Raw genomic sequence first — 27,584 nt, 5'->3', positions numbered from 1 at the left:
AGGCAATGGGAGACATCAGCAAGGGGTTGAAGCATGTGAGGAGAGAGAAGGGAGAGATCAGGATATTTCTTCCTTCTCTTTGACCCTGCCTTGCAGCTGTGTTCAGGCTGTGACTGCAGCCGCACAACTACTGGCCTTCATTCTCCCAGCTCCTCCATCCCATCAGCTCTAGTGTGTCGAGAAGTGGTAATGGTGCCAGAGTACTCAACATCCTTGTTGAATCTCTTAACTCTTTTCACACATCTGTAGATCATCTATTAAAATATCTTCAAACCTTAACTGAGCGTCCCCTCTGTTTCCTGCTGAGGCTTACACTTTGGGAATGGACTAAGGCAGGTTAGTGAATACCCATTACTAGTGACAGAAGGAGTCAAGAGCCTTATTTCAGAAAGAAGCTTCCTGAGAGATGACATGAAGCATACAGGTTTTCCCCACCCTTTTAGAAGTCTTTAAAAAACATGAGAAATCTCTTTTTTTTTTTTTAAGATTTTTATTTATCTTTAGAGGGGAAGGGAAGGAGAGAGGGAGAGAAATATCAATGTACGGTTGCCTTTCGTGTGTTCCTTCCTGGGAACTGGCCTGAAGCCCAGGCATGTGCGCTGACTGGGAATCAAACCGTGATCCTCTGGTTCGAAGGCCCGAGCTCAATTCACTGAGCTACACCAGCCAGGGCAGAAATCTCTTTTTTTAAAAATGGTTTATGTCTGTTTAATGTATGAGATCAAGGGATGATAAAAAAGAAGGAAATCTTACCCTTTGCAACAGCATGGATAGACCTAGAGGGTGTTAGGCTAAGTGAAATAAGTTGGACTGAGAAAGACAAATACCATGCCATTTAGATTTCATTTACATGTGGAATCTAAATAACAAAATAAATGAACAAACAATTGGAAAAGATTCATAGATTCAGAAAAAAAACAACAACTAATGGTTGCCAGAGGGGAGGGAGGTTGGGGGGCTAGGTGAAAAAGTGAGGAGATTAAGTACAAATGGGTAGTTACAAAACAGTCATGGGATGGATAGCATAGGGAATATAGTGAATAATACTGTAACAACTATGCGTGGTGTCAGGTGGATACTGGAAACTTGGGGGGGAACACTTTGTAAAGTATATGATTGTCTAACCACTATGCTATACACCTGAAATGAATACAAAATAATTTTGAATGTAAACTGCACATTGAAAACAAAATTAGAGAAATATATCAAGGGCTCTCACACCTATGCAATTCAACTGAGTCACACTCAGCCATTTAAGGGTTCTGTGCAGTTTAACAAATACAGGGGTAGCAAAGTAGGTTTATAGTTGTAAGTGAAACACAGAGTTTATTGTATTGTTATTTATTTATTAATTGTTGTGTTACTTATTATTATTAACCTACTTTTGCCCACTTCTGTATTTAAATACATCTTATCATTTGCTGTTTTACTTTTTAAAGCATCTCCCTCATCTTTCTCTCTCTTTTTTTAAACCTGAGTCATTTTAAAGAAAAGGCTTTGTAAATCATTTCCCTAGGTTTTGTTTATGATTATCTAGACTTGGGAGTTGAGAATATAACAAATGTAAAATTTATTTCAGCTGGAATTTGGGGGTTTTCTTTTGCAGGTTTTTTTTTTTCTCTTAGAAAATAAAAGCTAAACCCAACTAATGTCTAAGGTTCAAATAGTGTGGTTCAAAGCACACTATAAAGACTATAACATAATCCAGAGGTGAATTAAATTTGCCATTGAGCCAATACCAGTTTCATCTCATATTTCTGCTTCTGTTTTAGAAGAAAATATAAAACGAAATAATCCCTCTGCCCTGATAATATAATCTTGAAAAATTTGCCCGTCCCCCACAGCCGTGAGTGAGGTAATGAGCAATAAAAAGTTCAAAATTCAATTTACAGTCTGAATTTAGTGTAATTAGCCTTATAACTATTTTTTGGATGGCTTCCTCAGAGTTAAACCTACCCTTCTGATTCTCCTGAGGATGGGAAAGATGGAAGTAAGTGGTGGTCTTCCACATACTACATCTATTTTGAAGAAACAGATGCCAAGAACATAAGCATTTGCCACCTTGGGAGCAGGAGTATTTTGGCTGCCTTCTAGTTTTACTTTTGCCTGCTCTTACCAAACTGAGCCTGCTGGGGATGTGGGAAAAGGAGGAGACATGGAGTGTTACCAGAGGACAAAGAATCAGAGAGGGTCTGAAGGGGTGTGTAGGGGAGGGAGGGAAGGAAACAATTTTGTCCAGAATTAAGCATTATGTACTAGTCCATCTCAACCAACCAGTCTCATTAAACCTGGTTACCAACTTCCAATACCTGTGCATCTTGGCTAAGCTTTACCTTTTGGATCAGTATACCCTAAAAATTGACATTGCCTGGTAGAATAGGAGTTTCCAGAAATTCCACTGATGAACTTGTACCAGTGCAGTCTTGGAGAATATGCCATTCCCATGTTTATAGAAGTCTTTGGCAGTTATTTGCTGGTTGGTTGTTTCATGAAGCATAAGACAAGACATTCAGATTATCTCATCAATAGGTGGTATTTCTGGATGTCAACTGGTCTTTGTATTTAAGAATCTAGTGTGTAAGCTGGTCCCATTTGGAGCTCCTGACATTTATGTCTGGCTGCTACTATCATAACCAACATTGCCTTTTATCTCTAGAATGACCACTGGTGCACCCTACCCATAAATGGAAGACTGTGACCGATCCATCAGAATTTACAGCATGTCTTTAGTCTCGTGGAATCATATTTTCTGTCTGCTGCCTTTTCATTGTTCTAGTACACTGTTTTCTGGGGCGCAGTTGTTATAGTGGAGCTTATGTATCTCCTTGAATTCTCAAAGACTGAGGCTTCATGGCTTTAGCATAGGGTGGTGGACAGGGGTGTGCGCCAACCAGATTTTTAGCTCTATTAGTTTCCCATGGCTGCCGAAACAAATTACCACAAGCTTAGTGGTTTAAAGTTACACGTATTTGTCTTTTTATAAATAGTGGTTCTGGAGGACAGATGTCCAAAATTAGTTTCACTGGGCTGAGGACATAGGCAAGGCTGGTTCCCTTTGGACCCTTGAGGCTCCTTGGAGGCAGAAAGACTGTTTTCTTGCCTTTTTCAGCTTGTAGAGATCACCTGTATTCCTTGACTTGTTCCCCCTCCATCTTCAAAGCATATTACTCTAATCTTTCTTTCATTATGACATGCCCTTCTCTTTTGAAGGACTCCTGCACCCCTCTTCAAGTAACCACAGTGACTGTACCAGCTCCCCTGCTACACCCCACCTCCCCCTCCCAATAACCCAAAATATACAATCCCTTCTCAAAATTCCTAACTTAATTACATATGCAAAGTTCTTTTTACCATATAGGTTAAGATTCACAGGTTCCATTAGGACATGGACATATTTGGGGGCCATTATCCAACCTACCACACCTGTCTCTCCAGTGTCTGCATTGGCTACAGAGAACAACTTTATCTGAAGTCATATCCTCTCTGGGCAGCTTGCGTCTGGTGACTGAGTGAGGTATAAAGGCCTGGCCATTTTGGCACATCCCAGAATACTTGATGGGAATTACTTCTTCCAGGGCTTGCTGCCAAATTGGCTGAGGCTTTGCTGGATCAATGCCATATTTTAATTTCTTTCTCTTCCCAATCCTCCTTTCTCCCCATTCATTTCATAAGTGTTGATCTTTAATAAACATCTTCTACCTCCAACTCTGGTCCATCTACTTCCATAGAATGCAAGTTGCTACAAGTTAGTACTGAGAGGAGGCTGAAAAAATAGTCAATAAGATGAGTTTTTATACTTGGGTTATTTAGTGCCTGGCACACAATGAAGAGCTCAAACAGCTCCTGGCAAAGTGATGGTTCATTGTTAAGGTTTCACCCTTGGCAAATTGGGAGGGTAAACTGGTAAAAGGTAATGTACTAGTGGGTGAAATGTATTAGGTATTTGAGATTTACAGAGAAAAGACCTAATACACCTATGTACAGAAAACAAGATAGGGTGGCTGTTACCAAGTTCTTGGCTTGATACCTGTTTTTGTAAGTAAAATTTTATTGAAATACAATGCTCATTCACTTGTATATTGTTGTTGTCTACTTTGACACTGCAATGGCAGAGTTGAGTAGTCGCCACAGAGACTGTATGTAATGCGGACACTGGCCTGCACTGTCTGCGGCATTATGAATGAGATGAGACAAATTCACACGGCCTATAGAAATCCTGTGGAGAAAAAGGGATGGCACCGCCACTCTCTTAGAGAGGGCCCCACCCTTGCCTGGACGGGCTTTTATTGCATCAATTTGCACAGGAATACAGGGTTTATACATAAAGCTCATCAATTATTGTCAGGCAGTAATGATCAAACTATAGATAACATTCAAAGAACTCTGAGGGCTAATTTTGAGTCAGGGTCAGATAGCTAAAGGGCCATAAAACTCTGGGGAACAAATTCACTTCATGCTTGGACCCTTATTGTTTAAGTTGAGGGTTATTAGCAAGGTAGGTTTTACAGGATTTTATGCATTCTTTCTTAGGCCTGATCACCCTAGGGAACCCGCCCTTTCCTGCAGAGGGCCACACCCACCTCCAACATTGTTTCAGGCTTAAGGCCCGAGGTCTTTTTACTCAGTCTTAGCCATAAGGGGTTACAGTTTCTGAAACCAGGAAGGGTGGTTCCCAACGTGTATAATCCACAGAGTCATATACAAAAATCTTTGTAATCTTGTCTTTACAGAAAAAGTCTGCCAACTTCCAGTTGGATATTGGAGTGGCAGTCCCCATCATATGTCTATTTAATTTACCCATCCCCTGAAAAATTCAATGGTTCTTGAAGAATGATTGTAGACTACCACAAGGTTGGTTAAATAATTGCACTCAGTGTGCTTAATAAGGAACTTTTGCTAGAGTAGATTAATTTGGCTACAGGTATGAGTTGAGTGGCCATACTCTTGGAAAATGCATTATTTTCTAATACAATTAAAAAAGAGAATAAAAACCAATTCATATGAAGTGGGTAATAATATTCATTTATACATTTGTCCTAGAACTGTTTTGGTCTCCTGTCTTCTGTCATAATATTGTGTGGGCCAAAAAGTTTGTTATTTTTCTGTAAGATGGCTCTAGTAGCGCTTAGTTGTTTTCAACTTCATTCACAACAATTTTGTTAGATTGTATAGTAACAACTGTCATATCAGTGTGCATTTAGAAAGAGCTTATAGCCCTGGCTGGTGTAGCTCAGTGGATTGAGCGTGGGCCTGCAAACCAAAGGATTGTGGTTCAATTCCCAGTCAGGGCATATGCCTAGGTTGCAGGCCAGTTCCCAGCAGTGGATGCATGAGAGGCAACCATACATTAATGTTTCTCTCCCTCTCTCCTTCCCTTCCTCTCTAAAAATAAATAAATAAAAATCTTTAAAAAAAGGGCTTATAAAAATTGGCAATTTTTTGTAGCCATTTAGATATTGAAGATAGAAGAAAATACACAACATTTTTGGCATATTACACTTTATTATTTCAAGAAAAGTAAAAAAACTCAACTAAAACACAAAATATTTATGCAGTATATGTAGAAGGTGCTGTGATTAACTGAACACGCCAAAAGGGGTTCATGAAGTTTTGTGCTGGAGATTTCTCTGGATGATGCTCTAATACCATGTAGACCAGTTGAAGTTGATAGCAATCAAATCAAGACATTAATTGAGAATGCTCAACGTTACGTCATGTGACAGCCAATATACTCAAAATATCTAAATCAAGAAAGTTATAGTGAAAGTGAAAATGTGTCTTTTATTTTTTGAAAAGAAAAAGACTTTTTGGCCAACCCAATGTATTCTAAGAAGATATGGACAGTCTTGACACCCTGCACTGTATATTATTTTAACCAATTTGATGACATTATGTTGATTTGGGTTGGATTTACAGAAGAGTGAGCACAGTGGTGGTACTGGTAAGACATGTGATCTAGAATGCGGGAGACAATCTAGTGAAGATTCAAGTGCCTGCAACATCTATAAATATTTTAGGCATATATTCATCAGTGTTGTGACTGGATAGCTCCTCAAAAGTAAAGACAATTTATTTTATCTTGTTATCTCCTATATTAAAAAAGAAGCACAATACCGGTGGGCCCCTGAGTTTTGGAGACAGCACAATTCTATACCTAAAGATACTTCTCTGGCCCATATCTAAAAGGATGACTACTTTAAATGGGATCTAGATTAGGAAAGAGTCCAGCAACCAGTCCAGGATATGGTGCAAGCACCACTGCCCCTTGGGCCCTATGCTTTGACAAAGTCTATGATGTAAAAGTGTTGGTGAGCAGAGATGTTGCATGGAGTTTGTGGCAAACCCCAGTGGGAAAATGATAGTATGAGCTCCTTGAGTTGTGGAGCAAGGCTTTGCCATTTTCAGTGGAGAAAAATACACACACACACACACACACACACACACACACATAATATGTGTTTATATGTATTATATATATATAAATTTATTTATAAAAATTGGTATTTATGCTTACATGTTTAAACTTTAGTCACCTTCAAAGTACTCTTCATTTGATGCAATACATCTATTAAGACATTTCCATTGCTCAAAACAATTTTTGAACTTATTAAATTTGATGCCTTTTAGTGCTTATACTGTTTTTTTGTTTGTTTGTTTCACCTCTTTCACATCAGCAAAACATTTCCCTTTGAGGGCTTTTTTCATTCAGGAAAATTAAAAAAAAGTCAATTGGGGTGAGATTGGGTGAATAGGGAGGGCAGAGCGTGGAGGCCATGCCATTTTTGGATAAAAACTTCTGAGCACTCAACATAGTGTGGCCAGGTGTGTTCACAAATCACCCATCATAAAATGGGCAAATGCATTGAGTCTTCAAAGAAAATTTACTGAAGCTGAAGACAGGCTCTCACAATAATACCTGCTGGTACAGTGACATAGATGGGTTCCTAGAACACTCGACTAGTAGGGGAAGCCTGTACTATAAGGGGCCCATCCTCCAGAAGATAATTCTCTTTCTTTTGGTGGTCTCCCCTTATATATATATAATCTCCTCACCTGTGGGTATGTTTTATTGATTTGAGAGAGAGAGGGAAACATTGATGTGTGGAGGAACATCAATCATTTGCCTTTCATTTGTGCCTAGACTAGGGATCAAACCCACAACCTAGATATGTGCCCTACCTAGAATCAAACATGCAAGAATTATATATATTTTTATGTATTCTTGGCCCTGCCTGGCTGTGGAACATCAAGGGACTATCATATCTAGAAATTCCCATAATGAACTGGTCCCTGTCAAACTCTTCCCCTCCCACCCCAGAATAAGGTCACACAGTCTCAGCAACAGTGCCTTGCAAGATGGAAGTGGTACATTTGGGAGCAAGTATAAGCATGACCAGATGGCACAAACAAGCTTCATGAGCAGTTATCACAGACAACAGTGGCATAATTATATCAGTGCCCTTCCCTCAGCTCATACCTGTGATTCCATGGGGGATTCTCTATGACTACCTGAAGGATAAGTGAAAAAAACATCAAGCTTGGTTTATGAGTGGGTCAGCTCAGTATGGAAATGAAAATAAAAAAATGGCCTTACTGAAATGTGACCTTGAAAGACAGGAAAGGAGATCCTGGGAACTACTCTCTATCCTATTCTGTGCACAAATGCATTTTTTTCTGTCTCACTGGTGCATTTTTCTCCTAACCGTGCTCCTGTCTAATTATATTTTGTAACCATTAACCTTTCAAATAATTTAATGGAATCCACTTACTTTCCTTTTTAAAGAATTATTACTCATACCTTTGTCAAGTTTCCTTATTTTTAGAAGAAGGAACCTTATTTAACATGTAGATTAGTTACTTTTTCATCCAAGAACTGCTCATGACCCTACCAGTGTAATTTGTGTCTTGAAATATGAGTTAGTTTCATAAGACTTGACAACTTTAAGATTGTACCTCTATGGCGATTAAAGGAATAATATTAAATTCAAACCAAGAAGTCTTATCAAACACAATAACATATTAAGAAAAAAAGGAGCTCTGGCCAAGTGGCTCCATTAGTTGAATATCATCCTGTACAGCAAATGGTTGTGGGTTTTGGTTCAGATCAGGGCACATACCTAGGCTGCAGGTTTGATACCTGGTCAGGGTGTGTACAGGAAGCAACAGATCGATGTTTCTCTCTCACATCGAAGTTTCTCTCTCTCTCTCCCTCCCTCTCTCTCTAAAATTAATTAAAGAAAAATATCTTCAAATGAAGATTTTTTTTTAAAAAGACATTGTTTGGGTTGTATTTTGATGGTAAAAGGAAATGATTTTTTGAAAGACAAAATAGGTTGGAACTTTATGATTAGACTTTAATCAACAAAAAGATAAGTGTGAAGAGGAAGAAAGGAGGCTACTTACAGAGACACTGGACCTTACAATCATATAAAAACCTGGGAACATGAAACTACTTAGATTCTCGGCCCTTCTACATGGGCACTGTGAAATCCTGGCATCTCCTTAAAAAAGTATTTGTCTTTTCTATTGTTATTTCCTGACTTTTTCTTTCAAACCTGACCAGAAAAATACTATGACATAAGTGTTATCTTGTAGAGCATATTTTGTTTGATCAGAGTGTTAGCATAGGTAGCTAGTTAGTTAAGGAACAGAGCATATGGAATTGGATATTAAGCCTGATTCACTAGGAGGCCACAGTATTCATAGTCTCCCCAAGGGCAGCTGCATCCTCTGTGGAGGAGACTTAATCCCCAAAACTGGTGGGAAGAATTGGCTACCAGTCAGCAGGGATTATGGAGGGAGGAATAAAAACATCAGGGGAAGTTCCTTTGTTAGGCGCATGTGTGGTAAAAACCAGATGGCAAAGCAAAACTTTGAAGCACATTTAGTAGAGTAGTAAAAGCCAAACATAGCAAAAAAGGGTGGAGTCTAGCCTGGGGAATCTCAGAAGAAGACTGGATTGGATAGGGGGAAGACCCAGCACAAGCCTGCAAAAGATTGGGAAAGAGATTGGTTAGTTTGAAAGAAAGCCTGCCCTTTCCCAAGCTTGAGGTAGTATAATTAAAGCTTAACAATCACCGTGTTGGTAGCACATGTTCATTTGTGCATTCGCTCATTTGTTTGCACACTCTCTCTCTGTGGCCACCGTGCACGCCCAGGAGCCATACTGGTCCAAGTGCAGCCTTGGCTGTGGACATGCAGATGGAGAAATGAAACAGAAATCCTGCATCTCTGGGTCCTGGCCCTGCTGGGCCTGATTGTTGCAGGTTCAGACTTAAGCCTCCAGAGGCTGGACTTTTTCCACAGCAGGATTGAGCTGAGCTATCTGGTCAACTGTTGGGAACTGTTCTGCCTGGTTTCAGGAATTGTAACTGCCCCCCCATGGCTAAGTATGAGCAAGCAACCTCTGGAATGCGAGCCACAGGAGACAAAGCTTGTCTCTGGTAGCAAATGCTGCTTCAGTTTCCTCTCCCTGCCCCCAAAGCATGGTCAGAAGTCAGAGATGGGTAAGAGTCCTCACAGAGAGAGGGGCAACCTAAGCCAGACTTGATCACTTGGGAGGCCATCATAGAAGGACTTGGGGGGCCGCAACAAAGAGGGAACAATGGACCCTTGCCCCCCCCCCCCCCCCCCCCCGGCTATGTGACATAGCCTGAGTCCCCATGTCCTCTGGGAGAAGTGCTTCCCAGCTCTAATCCACTTAAGCCTGAAAACCTGGTGGGGAGGGGTGCAGCTCCTTTTCCTTCTAGAGTGGTATCCGGGGAGAAATCTGGCATAAGAAAGAATTCCTAAAAAATCCTGTGAAACCTGCTTTGCTAAGAGTGTTTTTATTCATATGTTAAGGGTCCAAGCAGGAAATGAGTATGTCTCCCAAAGTTTCTGGAAACCCCCTTTTCTGACAGACACTGACTCAGACTAAGCCCTCAGATTTTTAAAAATTGTTATCTACTGTTTGATCCTTGCCGCCCTGTATTCCTGTGTATTACAACCCAATAAAAGCCTCTGGAGGAAGGGGCTCCAGTCTCCCCTCTGAGAAATTGGCCAACTCTCCTCTCCAAGCAGATCATGTCTTGGTAATGTTTACTTTTATCCATGGCTGATGGGGGGACTTGAGGGCCAAGTTGCCCCCACAGTCAGTGATGAGACAATAGGCACCTGGGGTCAATCCTTAAATTTTTCTCCAATAAATCTTGCCACTATACCTCAATCTCCTATGCATGGGTTCCTAAAATGCTTTTCTCAGAACTCTGTGTAAGAACCCTATTTCCACCAGCAACATCAGAATAATTTGAGCTGGATTATTATTATTATTTTGCTCTATCACAGAGCCTTTTCCCCCATAAATGTATGCAAAAAAACTACATGAAGAAAGTTTCTCACAAAAGATATTATAAGATCATCAATTAACTTGAATTCAAGAATTTGCCAGAACTCAGAAAAAAGGAATTTAAAAGGTTTCCACTAGATGGCAAGCCTCCCCTTTCAATTTTTCAGAGGCATCAAGCTAAAAAATTGTTGCTATTTCAAACCTACATCTTTTCATGAGACAGCTGCACTTGTATCAGAAAAAAATGATAAAAGCACTGTTCACAAATTTAGTCAAATTCTAAATCAAATTATTCAAACTTCAGTTATAATTTTTATTTGGAGAATATATATTCATTCATTCATTTGACAAACACTAAGAGCCTCACAGGTGTTTTTAATGCTTTGTTTCAATTACTCCCATCCCCAACAAGGATTTAAGTATTTTTAATAGTGTCATTTTAGAGACTGGGAATCTCAGGTTTAGAAAGATTAAATAATTTAATAGCCCAAGATAAACTGTGTAGGTTTAAGCCTAGACAATTTGACCCAGAGCCTATTCTCTTAACCTCTACTTCTTAATGTCTCCCTTAAATAAATTATAATAATCAACTTAAAGTATTTGATATAGTGTTTGACACATAGAAATGTTTAAAGATATTAGTTTAAAAGTATTTTTAATTGTACCTCTATCTGAATAGAAGTACAATTGAGTTCTGGTCAAGATGGAGGCGTAGGTAGAAATGCTTTACTTCCTCACACAACCAAAAGAAGGGTAACAACCGATTTAGAAACAATAAACAACCACAACTGTCAGAAAATCAAACTGCATGGAACTCCAACAACCAAGGAGTTAAAGAAACATTCATCCAGATTGGTAGGAGGGGTGGAGATGGGCAGCTGGGTGGAGATGGGCAGCTGGGTGGAGAAGACCCATGGCAAGGTGTGAGAAGGCAGGTTGAGGGGGGAAGGAGTTGGGGGGTTGGTGCTGGGAAACTAAATATTCAAAACCTCTAGCTGTAAAATTCTGTGGGAGTTGCGAAGGCAGGAGAAACTCCCAGTCTCACAGGAGAGTTCATTAGAGAGGCCCACAGGATCCTAGAACCAACCCACCTGGGATCAGCACATGAAAAGGCACAAAATCTGCTTGTGGGAAGTGAGGAAAGTGACACAAAGTGGGGCTAGAGCTGAGCAGTCGAGCAGCATCATTCCCTCTCTGGCCCCTCCTCCACATGCACTGCCACAACACAGCAAAGAGGGTTGCCCTGCCCTGGTGAGTGCCTAAGGCCCTGTCCCTTACAATGTAACAGGAGCATAAAAAAATTATATATATATATATATATATATATATATATATATATATATATATATATATATATATATATATCCCAAATGAAAGAATGGATCAAGACTCTAGAAAAAGAACTAAGCGATAAGGAGACAGACAACCTGTCAGATGCAGAGTTAGAAACACTGGTAATCAGGATGCTTACAGAAATTATTGAGTTCAGGTACAAAATGAAGGAAGAAATGAAGACTACAAACTGAAATAAAAGAAAATATACAGGGAACCAACAGTAAAGGGAAGGAAACCTGGAATCAAATCAACAATTTGGAATAGAGGGAAGAAATAAACATTTCCAACTGGTACAGAATGAAGAAACAAGAGTTCAAAAAAAATAAGGCGAGGTTAGGAATTTCTGGGACAACTTTAAACCTTCCAGCATTTGAATAATAGGTGTGCCAGAAAGAGAAGAGGGAGAGTAAGAAATTGAAAATCTATTTGAACAAATAAAGAAGGAAAACTTCCCCAATTTGGTGAAGGAAATAGACTCCCAGGACGTCCAGGAAGGCCAAAGAGTCACAAAGAAATTGGACCCAAGGAGGAACTCACCAAGGCACATCATAATCAAGTCATCCAAGATTAAAGATAAAGAGAGAATCTTAAAAGCAGCAAGATAAAAGGAGACAGTTATCTACAAAGGAGTGCCCATAAGACTATCAGCTGATTTTTCAAAAAAAACCCTTAAGGGCAAGAAGGGGCTGAAAAGAAGTATTCAAAGTCATGAAAGGCAAGGATCTACATCCAATATTACTCTATCCAAAAAAAGCTATCAAGTAAAATGGAAGAGAAGATAAAGTGCTTCCCAGATAAGGTCAAGTTAAAGGAGTTCATCATCACTAAGTCATTATTATATAAAACATTAAAGGGACTTAACTATAAAAAAAAAATATAAACAGTAAAATGACAACAAACTCACAACTATCAGCAACTGAACCTAAAAAAAAAAACAACTAAGCAACTAGATCAGGAAGAGAATCATAGAAATAGAGATCATATGGAGGGTTATCAGCAGGAAGGGGGAGATGGGAGAATAGGGGAAAAGGTACAGGAAATAAGCATAAATGGTAGGCACAAAATAAACAGGGGGAGGTTAAGAATATTGTAGGAAAGAGAGAAGCAAAAGAACTTTTGTGTACTACCCGTGGACATGAACTCAGGGGCAGGATTGCTGGAGGGAAGGGGGTACTGGGCAGAGGAGGGATAAAGGGGGAAAAATTGGGACAACTGTGTAGGAAACCGTTCTACGTGGTGTGGGCCCAGCCCCCACTCGGAGATGCACAGGAACCACGCCCACGGACAGGTTCTTCCATGTGGAATCAGGCCTGCAATGTGCCTAAGCCACTTTGAGTGTTGCTTTTTTCTAAAAACTCTCTCACCCAGATTTATGGCAAATATTTACTGCAAAGTAACTTCCTAAAATCCATGCTAAACCTTCCAAAGACAAGTGTAATTGGTTCAACTACTTTTGCCCTATTCATTTGCAAATATCCCTCTTCTGTGATGTGATTAGGTGCATTGGCTCCTTTGTTTTCTGTAGAAGATAATCACCTAAAGCAACCTGTGCATAGTAAATGAGGACCATCATGTAATGGGCTGGGAAAAAGGCCGGTCACCACAAGAGCCAAGGCTATTGCTCCCCTTGAGAGAAAAGTCATGCTGTCCCTTTTCCTCCACAGGACTCAGTAGTCCATGTGAATGTCTCATTTTATCCATAATGATGAAGACACTGTGGGCCGGTGCCACATCACAACTGTAACATGGTCAATAAAACATACTTAAAATACATTATTATTTTCTTCTCTTTTGTAGACATTAGCAGGATGTGGGGGCTAAGAGAAATATAATGCTTTTTCTCCTGCTTTCATAATTCTAGCTGGAGAAAAATCAAATTTTAATACATGCACATAGGGAATTCACATATGCATGAAAATGCCGCAGACAGTGAGGCAAAGTTGGGTATATATAACACTTGGATAGTGGGGTGTGGGGTATTAGATTTCAGTAGAGAAAATGGGATATTTACAGGTAGTTGAGGAAGAGCAGAACACCCATGGCAGGTAAATTCCTGTCAGGCAGCTCAGAAACAATGGGATACAGGGGATATCTAACTAATAGGCCTCTACCTGAAGCCCTCCTTACCATACTTACCATACTTACCATACTTAATTCAAATTAGTCTGAGCAACATCCTAAGAGTCCCTTCCTGGAGTCCCAGGCTCCTTTTGCTGGTGGAAGAGAGGCTCTTTCGGGAATCCTGAGAAAAGCACTTCATGGACTTATCCATGCATGGGAGATTGTGGGGTGGCAAGATTTATTTGAGTGAAAGTAGAAGAAATAGAGGCTGTCCCTGTTCCATCTGCATCTGTCCTGCCATAAAAAAAGCCCAACGATGTCTTTTACAAGGGCCCAAACAAAGGCCTGCGTCTAAAGTTTCTGTGTCATATTAGAGCTTAGTCCATTCTAACCTTTCTCACCATCTGGCTAGTTTAGCTTGTATTCCCAGTTGCACTCTGTTGCTATGCTATGGTATGCAGGCTTCCTTCCAGAGCCTGTATTTGGAGTCCATGGGACCATTGGCCATGTGGCTGCCAGGGACACATGATTATGGAGAGAGAATATGCAAGCTCATGGGGTGAGCATGGGTCACCGAGATGGCTCTTCTTAGTTCCCTGGGATTATATTATCTTGTGCTTGGGAAGGACCAGGAACTTTTAAAAATAACTGATCAACTTCCCAAGCTTTAGTAGGCTTCTGATATGTCTACTCCCCAGCCAATTGACCCCTTTCCCAGGTTAGATTGACAGGTCTCTATGGTCAAGAAACTCCTCCTGTACCATTTTGACTTTTATTGAGCATGTGCTTACTTCCTCCCTGCTCTCCCCAATAATCCAGTACCAGAGAGGGGAAGGAAAGGGTATTGGTCCTTGGCAAGGCAATGCTGTGATCCCCTGTAGCTTCCTGGCTAAGCTTACAGCCCATTACCATCAAGAATGTTCAATTCACTTGCCTCCTTCCTTTATTAATAATCAGGAATCAAGTCAATTAACTACCTACATTCACATTTTCCCTCTGAAGCCGTGGGCCATGTAATTATACAAGGGTAAATGGATGAAAGTCTCATCTTCTGTAGCAGTGTCTTGCTGTCAAAGATATAGTCCTGCCTATCCCCAGGCCCAGAGGTTCTTTCTATCTGACAAAGAAGGACAGGCACAAACAGAGAAGGGGTGTTTTCATGCAGGGAGGAGGGATTTGGCAAAGTCCAGATCAGTCTGCTATACCTGGGAAGCAGCATACATGATGTCTAGAGGCTGGCAATGTTGGACAAGTTGGTATCTTGGTTATAGTCTAGGAGTAAAAAGTTGACAAGAAGATTAAAAAGGCATAGTGAAAAATGAGGAGAATTATAGCAACAAAAGTTCTGGTGAGAGATTAAAAACTAGGTGACAGGAATGGAATAACTTGACAGTGTCCCAGGTTAAGTTAGAGGAGTAACTTCCCTGGAAGAAGGTTTGTCACACTTGTCTGAAGCCCTCTTGTTTACAATACTTAACTCAGATTAGGCTGAGTTTAACATCTCAGATTTTCTCCTCTGAAGACCTTTGGACCTCTGCTGTCTGAACAGTTGGACAGAAAAGGGAAAGGACTTTTGAGCAAAGCTGACAGACCACCCCATACTTCACTGACTCAACCATCTTGTCTTTACAACAAGTCAGTCCTGTTAAGCAATTCAGTCTCATTTCAGAAGGTGGTGGTGAAGATGGGCTTCTAAAGTTAGGTCTGTGCTGTGTAAACAAGCAACCAGGTAAATAAGGACATAAACATACACCTTATGAAAACAGAACGTAAAGGTTAATGAGCACAGCAAATCATAAATAAGTTAGCTAATTACCTACGGTAACATTTTGACCTGAATCTCTTAGGCAGGAAGAGGGAAGGTTAAAAGTTCTTAGTCTTTTGTTTCTAATATGCAACTTAAAATCAACATCCCAAAAAGCAGTTTCAGGGCAGAAAAACTTTTCCTCTTCAAGGGTTGTATTTTCTGGTACAATCTTTTTATTTTTTATTTTTTATTTTTTTAAAGATTTTATTTATGTTTAGAGAGAAGGAAAGGGAGGAAGAAAGATAGAAGGAATAACATTGATGTGTGAGAGAAATATCAATTGGTTGCAGCTCGCACGTTCCCAACTGGGGACTTGGCCCACAACCCAGGCATATTCCCTGACTGGGGGTTCGAACCAATGACCTTTTGGTTTGCAGGCCAGTGCTCAATCCAGTAGCCAGGGCTTCTTATACAATTTTAATGAGAGACTGTATATGAAGAAATAAAAATGATGGCAAAATAGTATATTAGAGCAAATAATGTCGGAATAATATTCCCATTTAAGCATTTGTGAGATTAAAAAAATGACATGGAACTCTACAAATGGGCTAAGAGGAAGAAAAAACAGAAACATACATGTAAAAGATGTTGAAATGTCTGCAATAAACTATAATTTCAGTAAAAGAACCTGTTTCCTTGTACATGCTTCTTGCTGTAATATAATTTCATAGGAAAACAAAATCAATAAAATGAAAGTCTAAAAGACAAGAATATAAAACAACAGTATGAACTAAAAAGATAAGTTCAAGGTCAAGGAAGGTCACCGAGATAACAACATTTTAAATATATTAAAAGAATAAAGAACAAAAAATACAGCTGACCTTTAAATTAATGTGGTGGAAGAAAGGCATAAGATTACAGTGAATGTAAAATAGACAAAGATGAAAGCAACTAGGAAGAGGACGCCAGACATGAATAATTGGCAATGACAATTGGCATCTCTGAAGTTGTAACAGACAACAGATGGTAAAAAAAAGTACTCAGATATTGAGAACAAATGTTTCTGTGACTGATTAAAATTATTTTTAAATATAAGCTCTAGAAATTCTCTCTCTCTCCCTTTCACCCCTGTCCCCCAGACACCTAGAGGCAGCAGAAGATAGTAACCTGGTCCCGACTAATGGTCACAAGGTCCAGACCTCTATCAGGCTAAAAATGACACCTTGACCTTAGTTATGTTTCAGCTCCTGAGCCCTAAAGTGGAATGATCCCCTGGCTATTTTCCCATGACACCAGAGAGAGGGACACTGGGATAAAATGAAGAGCTGTCCACAAGACTTAAAGAAATTATTTATTCTCCTTACCTCAACTTCAACAAATCAGCTACTAGCACAATACTATACCTCCTAACACATGACTTGTAATTTCACCCTACTCTGCAAACTACCTGCTGTCGACGAGCCAAGGTTTTAGAGAATAAGCTCCTTGTCTCTGTACTGGCCAATTAAATATTAAACTATATTTTTCTTTCTGTACTGCAAACTTCTGTTTGTGTATTTCTTTAGGTCACTGTATGCAGGCAGGTAGATTCAAGGAAAAAAACATTGGGGTTCCAATAACAATATAATAATGGAAATTTTTAAAAATAAGAAAGCATCTAACAGGAAAAGTTAATGATCCAGAGATTCCACTACTGGGATTATACCCTAAAAGTCTTGAAACTCCAATTCAAAAGGACCTATACACCCCAATGTTCATAGCAGCATTATTTACAATAGCCAAGTGCTGGAAACAGCCTAAATGCCCATCAGTAAATGACTGCATCAAGAAACTATGATACATTTACATAATGGAATATTATACAGCAGAAAGAAAGAAGGAACTCCTACCCTTTGCAACAGAATGGGTGGAACTGGAAAGCATTATGCTAAGAGAAATAAGCCAGGGAGTGAAAGACAAATACCATATGATCTCACCTTTAAGTGGAACCCAATCAACAAAACAAACAATGAAGCAAAATATAACAAGAGACATTGAAATAAAGAACAAAAACTGACAGTAACCAGAGGGGAGGGAGGAAGGGTTAATGGGGGAAAGAAAAGGAAGGGGCAAGCCAAGGAACATCTATAGAGGACCCATGGTTATAGACAACAGGATGAGAACTAAGTGAGGGAATGGGAAATAGGGGGTGGGCTGGGCAGGGGAGAGCAACAGGGGAAAAATTGGGATAACTGTAATTGACAACAATGGGGAAAAAAAAAGAAAGTATTGTAGTGTATGTCATTCCTGTAGAGCAGAGAGAAAAGAAGACATTTGTCTTTTATTTGGTGTCTGTGATTTAGGCACGAAATGCCAAATTTTCCTTATTTGAGGAAGTGGGACTATTACTTAGTAAAATATATCATCCCAGCTCAGTTCAGATTGGGAGACAAATGGCTGAGGTGCTGAGGCAAAGTCAGGCACAAGTTAAGACCTGAACCCTCCCTGCAGATGGGACTCTGGGTTGTTGATTTATTGCTGGCTCAGCGGACTTTGCAGCAGACTCTTTCCAGCCTTGGGAAGAGCTGGACAATGAATGGGAGGATTATTCCCTTTTGGAGTTAGGGCCTTACTTTTGGTCTTTTCTCCAGCACTAGCTGTCTTTCCTTTCTATTGGGTTGGCCAAAAAGTTTGTTTGGTTTTAAAGTAAAACTAAAGATGTATCTTTTTATTTCCACCAATAACTTTACTGAATGATGTATTCACTGTTTTGTTCCACTACCTTCTACTATTTTTCAGAAAATTTTATAATTCCATCTTCCCAAAACTTTTTATCTTTTTGAGGGAAGGACTCTTCCAGGTGCTTTTTGGAGTCTTCTAGAGAATTGAGAATTTTTCTATTAAAAGAATTTTGTAAAGACTGAAATACATGGAAATCTGAAGATGCAATGTTTGGTGAATATGATAATGAATCAGAATTTCCCAGCCAAGCTGTAACAGTTTTTGCGTGGTCATGAAACATGGTCTTGTATTATCCTGGTGGAAGATTATATGTTTTCTTTTCTTTTTACTTTTTGTAATGTTTTTTCTTACTGTTGTTCAAGCACAATTGTCTCCATTCTCCCCCCACCACATCCCCCCAATCCATCCCTGCCCCCCACTCTTGAGCCTATCCTCTTTGGCTTTGTTCATGTGTCCTATATATATGTTCCTTGATGGCCCTTTCCCTATTTTCCTCCATTATTCCTCTCCTGCCTCCCCTCTGGTTACTGTCAGTTTGTTCTTTATATCTCAATGTCTCTGGTTATATTTTGCCTGCTTGTTTGTTTTGTTGATTAGGTTGCTATTAAAGGTGAGATCATACGGTATTTGTCTCTCACCTCCTGGCTTATTTCACTCTGCATTGTGCTCTCCATATCCATTCATACTCTCACAAAGGGCAGGAACTCCTTCTTTGTTTCTGCTACATTGTATAAATGTACCATAGTTTTTTAATCCACTCATTTACTGAGGGGCTCTTAGGTTGCTTCTAGTACTTGGCTATTGTAAATTGTGCTGCTATGAACATTGGAATGCATAGATTATTTTTAACTGGTGTCTCAGGATTCATCTCAATGAGATACCACTTCACACTGGTCATAATGGCCATCATGATCAAATCAACAAACAACAAGTACTGGAGAAGTTGTGGAGAAAAGGGAGCCCTAGTACACTGTTGAGGGAATGCAGACTGATGCAGACACTGTGGAAAACAGTATGGAATTTCCTCAGAAAACTAAAAATGGAACTGCCTTTTGACCCAGCAATTCCGCTGCTGGGGTTATACCTTAAGATGATATGTTTTTTTTGTTGACTAATTCTGGCTGCTTTCCATCAAGTGCTGCTTTCACTTGGTCTAATTGGGAGCAGTACTTTTTGGAATTAATCATCTGGTTTTCCAGAAGGAGCTCAAAATAGAGGGCTCCCTTCCAGTCCTGCCATATACACAACAGCACCTTCTTCGGATGAAGACTGGCCTTTGGCGTGGTTGGTGGTGGTTCATTTTACTTGCTCTACGATCTCTTCCATTCCACATTATTTTAAAGTATCCACTTTTCATCACTTGTTACAATTTTTTAAAAAAACAGATAATTTTCTATGTTTAAGTAGAGAATTGCATGTGGAAATATGGTCAAAAGGTTTTTTTCACTTAACTTATGTGGAACCCAAACATCAAAGCGATTAATATAATGCAACTGGTAAAAACAATTTTCAATGCTTGATGTAAAAATTTGAGCATGTTGACTATCTCCCATGCTGTATAATGTTGATTGTTCTCTCTGGGAGCAAGTTTCCTCACAAGTCCCCCCTAGTGCCACAGATGGAGAGTAATCATGACAGAGATATGATGTGATCTCCTTGGGGAGGAGAAGTGAGCAGTGGCCAGTTTCTCTGAGGAGAAAAAGGCCTTGAGCCCCCTCCTCTAGGGCTTTTGTTGGGTTGTAATACACAGGAATACAGGGCAGCAAGGATCAAACAGCAGATAACATTTCAAAGAGATCTGAGGGCTTACTATGAGTTAGTCTGTCAGGAACAGAGTTTTAGGGTTTCCTGCTCAAACCCTTAACATATGAATGAAAGCACTCTTAGCAGAGCAGATTTCACAGGTTTGTCAGGAAGTCTTTGTGATGCCAGATTGTTTCCCAGGACATGCTCTAGCAAGGCAGGGAGCTGCACCCCTTCCCAACAGGTATTCAGGCTTAAGGGAATTAGAGCCAGGAAGTGCTTTTCCCAAAGAACATGGGGATTCGGACTATGTCAAAGCCAGGGGGCGAGAGTCCATTGCTCTTTGTTGCAGCCCCCTGAGTCCTCCCATGAAGGCTTCCCAAGTGATCAAGTTTGGCTTAGGTTGTCCCCCTCTGTGAGGGGTCTTACCCCTCATTGACTTTCAACCAAACTTTGGGAGCAGGGAGAGGAAACTGAGGCAGCGCTTGCTACCAGAGACAAGCTTTGTCTCCTGAGCCTCACATTCCAAAGGTTGTCCCTCGCCCTTAGCCACAAGGGGTCCAGATACAATTCCTAGAACCAGGCAGAGCGGTCTGCAACAGTTCTCAATTAATGTCTTGATTTGATTGCTATCAACTTCAACTGGTCTACTCCAAAGTGGAGCATTGTTCAGCAAGGAATCTCCAGCATGAAACTTTGCAAACCACTTCTGACACATTTAATCAGTTACAGCACCTTGGCCATACTCTGCACAAATCTTGTTTTGCATTTCTGTATCATTTTTAGCTTTCTTGAAACTATAAAGCATAATATGCTGAAAATGCTGTGTATTTTCTTTCATCTTCAATATTAAAATGGCTATACAAAAATTCACCAATTTTTATAAGTTTTTCTAGAAAATGCATGCTGATATGACAGCTATCAAAATACACTCTAACAAAATTGTTTTGAAGAAAGTTAAAGACAACTAAGTGCTACTAGAGTCATGTTATGGAAAAAAAACTGAATGAACCTTTTGGCCAACCCAATAATTTGACTATATTAATCTGAACTTGACCAAAGACCTAAAAAACCTTCTGAGAAATTCTGATTTTTCCCATTTTTCTCTTGAAATGCTCTCTCTTATTCTGATTTACAATTGTTCTCTCTTTTCCCCTATGCCACTGGGAAAGCAAAATTTAAAGCAAAAAAAAAAAAATCATCCTCCCTCTAGACTACTTAGGATCTTCCTTAGGGTAGAGGTTGATAGCCAATTCCCTTTTCTTTATATTGTATCTCATTACCTCTCTTGAAAGAACCAGAAAATAATTTTGAGTGCCTGCTCTCTGAGACTTTCAGTTAATAAGGTGTGGCTAGGTTAGACTCTCACTTTACCTAAGCCTAATGGGAGTCACTCTGTAAGTTGAGCTTTCTAAATCAGAGTTTTCATGCACATCAGTATGGCATGTGCTGTCCTAGAAATACTAAGCAATTTTCTGTTTGCATAAATGTCTCAGTTCACTTATGGCAGAGTAATTTGTTGGATGATAGATTGAGGTCAGAAAGAAAGAGTGGTATCTCAGGACATTAGGTTGTGCCTTTTCACACCAACTTAAATTGTCAGTTTTTATTTTCTTGTGAGGAATACTATCTATAAGAACCAGACACTAGTTTTTGAAAACATTGTTGCATCTGTAGTACATTACAGGGCCACTTGGAATAAGCAGTAATGAGATAGATCAAGACAGTTATGTGCTCTTTTCAGCCATTTTAACAGGAAATGTCGATGAGCACACACTCAACCCTATTCGCAGGATACCACTTAGTTGTGAATGTGAAACTTCAAAATGACCCATGTCAGTTATGGACAGAGCCAATATTAAGCCCAGTGTCTGTTTCAGTTGAAATCCAATTTCAAATCAAATTGAAATTTCAGTTTTATGCATTGTTGCAAATATTTACTTGACAAAAAATTTACCACTGGATAACATTAAGTATTGTGTTCCTGATTCATTTCAAATGGTTAAAATAGATTTATTTGGAATGCACAATAAGAACTGTTTTCAAAGAATGGTAGTATTATCTGTTAAAGACTGAATAGTACTAAAGGATGAATATTAATGTGATAAAAATATAAATATAGTAAGAAAGAAAAGATAACCTTTCTTAACTGCAGTAAGTCTAGTTTATTTTCTGGTATTTCTCATATTTTTCCTTTTGGAGCTGATTATGTGGAATTTAGATTTGTATTATGTAATGTGTGTATGTATGTTGTATGTAATCTCATTATGTCATACTTGGGAATTTTTTCCATTACTAAACTCTATTATATAGAATTCTAATTGTAGAAAGAAACTAAATAATAATAACAACAAAACCAAACAAAAATCAAAGCAATAAACTCCAAGGAAACAAACAAACAGAAAATATACCCTGCAAAAGGATACCTGAACATAATTTAAAAACCTTTTGGAGATGTTACCTATTAAATCAGGGCAAGTGGAGAGTCAGAGTTGTTTTTTTCTGGGACACTTATGTAGATACAAGTGGTTTCAGTTAGGAACTTTTAGTTCTGAGTCAGATTTACAGCCTGTTATTGTGGGAAAGAAAGCAAGACAGAAAAAGAGAAGCATCAAGACGAGATATCAAAGGACAATTATTGTTCATTCGCCAGGACCTGGTCCAAAGGGTTTCTGAAGCTCTACCGTTATCGCTGTTTTTATATGCACATTAGAGATGTTCAATAAATTTAAAAAATAAAATGCTATATCCATCAAAGTGATACTTTCCTTTCAATAGCTTGATATAGTTTCTATCATTTTCTTGGATGTAAGAGACTGGGAAAGATTTAGTTGCTGGGGAAGCTGTCTCTTTTCACATCTACACTGATTTTCCCAGAAAACCCACTCATGTAAGTAGGGGAACATCCTAAGACCACTCTAACTTGGGTCTTTTAGTGATCCTGTGTGTATATTTTACAGAGAGTTAAACATACAAAATTTCCTGATTTTGACCCTGAATTTTGAATATCATATCTAGTTCATTGCTAGGTTCAGATTTAGAAATTAGGTTTGTTCTAAGAGAATGAGGGCAAGGAGTGTATTTGCTCTGTTATATATAATTATCACAAATGCTTAGGATGGCTGTCAACCACAATAATTAGCAGTAGCAGGAACCTATTATGAAGCCAGATATTAATGAGGCCTTTGCAACATTGTTTAGAATTGCAGGTAAGGTTTAAAGAGATTGAGATGATATACCACTCTACACTATCAAATAAATAATTTCAGTTCATCCTGTTTGTTTGTTTATTTATTTATTTAATTTTATTTTCTTCTGGAAAAAGGAGGCTGCAGCTCAGGAAGTCTTTGCCTCACCCTAAACTGGATCAAATGCAAAAAGTAGAGGTAGGATTGAATATGATGGGCTCTGCACTTCTGCTTCTATTTCTAGTCAATCATGCACAATGGTTAAGTCCCTTGCGTTTATTTAATGTGAGGCTCTCTGAAAATAGCCTTCCAAGATCTTTCTTCCTTTTTTGCATCACTGTCATGTCGTAGGGAGACAGAAAATGGCAATGCCTGAGAACAGAACAAGGCTGAGAATCCATTGGTGATTCCAGGGGAAAGGACACATTGTAATATTGCAGTTGGAACATCCATTCATCCGTTCATCTGTCTGTTCATCCAGTATGCATTTGCTGAATGCTGAGCATTGTGTTTATGACTGGAGATGCATAGATTAACAAAACACAAGTTGCTGGCTCAGAAGCTCATGGTTTTGTAGGAAGGAAGGGAAGACAGGGTGCAAGCTAATGTAGATACCCTTGTCATTCAAATTTAATCATTTTTACTATTAAAAATGTTTTATTGAGTACCATTTTAAGTATTTTTTATTGATTATGCTATTACAGTTTTCCCAATATTTCCCCTTTTATTCCCCCTTCACCCTGTCCCCCAACCCTCCAGCATTCCTCCCCCTTAGTTCATGTCCATGGGTTGTACATATAAGTTCTTTGAGTCCTCTGTTTCCTATACCATTTTTCTCTCTCCCTGTCTATTTTGTGCCTATTAATTCTTCTTCTTCTTCCCTGTCCCCTTTCCCTTGTATTCCTCTCTTCCCCCTCCCCACTGAAACCCCTCCCTGTGATGTCCATTTCTCTGATTCTGTTCCTGTCCTGATTGTCTGCTTAGTTTTTGTTTTCATTGTTTTTCTTTTTTATTTTTAGGTTAATTTGTTGATAGTTGTGAGTTTGTTGTCATTTTACTGTTCATATTTTTAATCTTCTTCTTTTTAGATAAGTCCTTTTAGTGTTTCATATAATAATGGCTTGGTGATAATGAACTCCTTTAACTTGACCTTATCTGGGAATCACTTTATCTGCCTTTCCATTCTAAATGAAAACTTTGGGCCCTGGCTGGTGTAGCTCAGTGGATTGAGCTTGGGCCTGCGAACCAGACAATCGTGGTTCGATTCCCAGCCAGGGCACATGCCTGGGTTGCAGGCCGGTTCCCTGCAGGCCAGTTCCCAGCAGGGGATGCATGAAAGGCAACCATACATTGATGTTTCTCTCCCTCTCTCCTTCCCTTCCCCTCTAAGGATAAATAAATAAAATCTTTAAAAAAAATAAATGAAAACTTTGCTGGATAGAGTAATCTTGGATGTAGGGCCTTGCCTTTGATGACTTGGAATACTTCTTTCCAGCTCCTTCCTGCCTGCAAGGTTTCTTTTGAGAAATCAGCAGGCAGTCTTATGGGAACTCCTTTGTAGGTCGCTGTCTCCTTTTTCCTGGCTTCTTTTAGAATTCTCTCCTTATCTTTAATCTTCAGTATCTTAATGATGATGTGCCTTGGTGTGTTCCTCTTTGGGTCCCACTTCTTTGGGACTCTCTGGGCTTCCTGGACTTCCTGGAAGTCTTATTTCCTTTGCCAGATTGGGTAAGTTTTCCTTTATTATTGGTTCAAATTAGTTTTAAATTTCTTGCTGTTCTTCTTCTCCTTCTGGCACCCTTATAATTCAGATATTGGGACATTTCAAGTTGTCCCAGAGGTTTCTAAGTCTCTCTTCATTTTTTTTTGAATTTTTGTTTCTTCCTTCTAGATGGATGTTTATTTCTTTCTTTTGTTCCATATTGTTGCTTTGAGTCCTTGTTTCCTTCTTGCCACTGCTGGTTCCCCGAATACTTTGCTTTATTTCACTTTGGGTATCCATTTGTTTTTTGTTTTCAACCAAGCTCAATCAGATTTGTGAGCATATTGATTACCAGGGCTTTAAATTCTCCATCAGATAGGTTGGCAATCTCCTCCTCACTTAGTTCTCTTCCTGAGGCTTTGCTGTGATTCTTCATTTGAGCCATATTTTCTTATCTTAAAGCAGCTGATGTGTTGTAAGGGGGCAGGGCCTTAGGTATTCACCTGGGTTCAACTTACCTTGTTTGAACAAGTCCAAAGTACCTGAATCAGTAGAGGAGCAGTGTTGTGGTAGATGGAAGAATCAGATGGATTGGGTTTGAGTCTTGGCTTTAGTTTTACCTTTTTGAGCCTCCAATCCATTATTTGAAAAATGAAGAGAAATGATATTATCTACAATACTAAAATGTAGTCTGGATAAAATGTTATAATGTACAATATATGTAAGTGCTTTAGTAAAATTGCTAAGGGCTATGAAAATGGAGTTTAAGCCTCTTCTCCTTTATGTATTTCTTTCTTTTATTTATGTCAGTTATAGGTAGTGTAGCCGACCATATTTGGGGATAAAGAGGTGAGATTGAGGTGAAATAAATTCATGCTACTCTGTGGGAAGTTCTATCAGCTTCACTTAGCTGTTTCATTTCTTTTTTGATTTAGAGTTTATGTGGATGAGAAATGTATGGATAAGAAAATGATTTTATTATGAAGATGTCTAAATAACTATACATACAGCCTGGAACTATGGCAATCAGTCTAATGAATTTTTCAGTTTAGCATGTACCTTAGTGGTGAAAGTGGAGTTCTTGCACAGAATCTCAAGGAAAGCATTCTGGGAGACACACGTATGGGAGATTCAGGCTTCATGGTAAGAGTCATTGTAGAAGCAAAATCAAAGGACGTATCCTGAGTTCCTGATATCTTATCTCCATTTGTCCTGCTGAGCAAAAAGTCTGAAGATTTGGAACCTGCTTCAAGTCTAAGAGGCTGATACGGCCACATGGTTCCTATGAAGAGAAAATGCATAAACCAATCAGGTGAATGAGTGTTACTAGGCAAGGGAGAGAGAGCTTCTTTGTTAAGTTGGGATTATATTACTTTGGGCTTGGAAAGGACCAGACACCTTTTCAAACTAACCAGTCAAGACTTCTAGCTAACATGGAGGCATAGGTAGACACACTGTGCTTCCTTACACAGCCAAAATTAAGGACAACAAAAATTTAGAAACAAAAAACAATCAGAACTGACAGAAAATTGAACTGTATGAAAATCTGACAACCATTCATCCAGACTGTGGGAAGAGGGGTTGAGTTGGCGGCCAGCAGAAAGAGGTCAGGAAAAAGCAGTGAATGGTGAACCTTGGGCGTGGGGTGACAATGAGCAGACCCAGTGAGGCATGCCAGGTGCCTGGCTGATGGCAGTCACACATTTGTGTGCAGATAAAGCAGGCGAAAATGGGCAGTGAGACAGACCATGTAACACAGTGCCCCAGTCCCCAGTGCCAGGAAATAAAGCCTAAAGCACTGATTGAAAACACTTGTGTGGGTTAGGGTACTGGGAGAGACTCCCAGCCTCACAGGAGAATTTGTTGGAGAGACCCACAGGGTCCTAGAATGTACACAAGCCCACCCACCTGGGAACCAGCACCAGAAGGGCCCAGTTTGCTCAGGGTAAACAGAAGAAGGGACTGCAATCCAAGAGAGAGTGGAACAAGCACCATTGTTCCCTCTCTAACCCTGCCCCCACATACAGTGTCACAGTCCAGACACTGGGTTGCCTCACCCTGGTGAATATTCAAGGCTCTGCCCCTCATACATACCAGGAGTGACCAAGTAAAAAAAATGGCTCAAGTGAAAGAACAGATCAAAGCCCCAGAGCTAATTCATCTAAGCAACTAAGAGATATCCAACCTATCAGGTGCACAGTTCAAAGCACTGGTGATCAGGATGCTCACAGAATTCATTGATTTTGGTCACAAATTAGACAAAAAAGTGAAGGCTACTCTAAGTGAGATGAAGAACAATGCACAGGGAACCAACAGTGGTGGGAAGAAAACTGAGACTCAAATCAATGGAGTGTACCAGAAGGAAGAAAGAAACCAACCAAACAGGAAAGAATGAAGAAACAAGAATTCAAAGAAATAAGGAGAGGTTTAGGAACCTCCAGGACATCTCTGGTTCACAGCCTGTACTCAATCCACTGAGCTACACCAGCCAGGGCCCTCCAGGACATCTTTAAAGGTTCCAACATCTGAATTATAGGGGTACCAGAAGGAGAAGAAGAAGAGCAACAAGCAAAAAACTTATTTGAACAAACAATAAAAGGGGAACTTCCCCAATATGGCAAAGGAAATAGACTTCCAGGAAGTCCAGGAAGCTCAGAGAGTCCCAAAGAAGCTGGACCCAAGGAGGAACACACCAAGGCACATCATCATTATATTAGCCAAGATTAAAATGAAGAAGACAATCCTAGAAGCAGCAAGAGA

Source organism: Artibeus jamaicensis, unplaced genomic scaffold (assembly GCF_021234435.1).
Source record: "Artibeus jamaicensis isolate MK-2021 breed Jamaican fruit bat unplaced genomic scaffold, CSHL_Jam_final scaffold_286, whole genome shotgun sequence".
NCBI classification, from domain to species: Eukaryota; Metazoa; Chordata; class Mammalia; order Chiroptera; family Phyllostomidae; genus Artibeus; species Artibeus jamaicensis.
The sequence above is the reverse complement of the archived record's forward strand: the minus strand, read 5'-3'. Positions refer to the sequence as shown.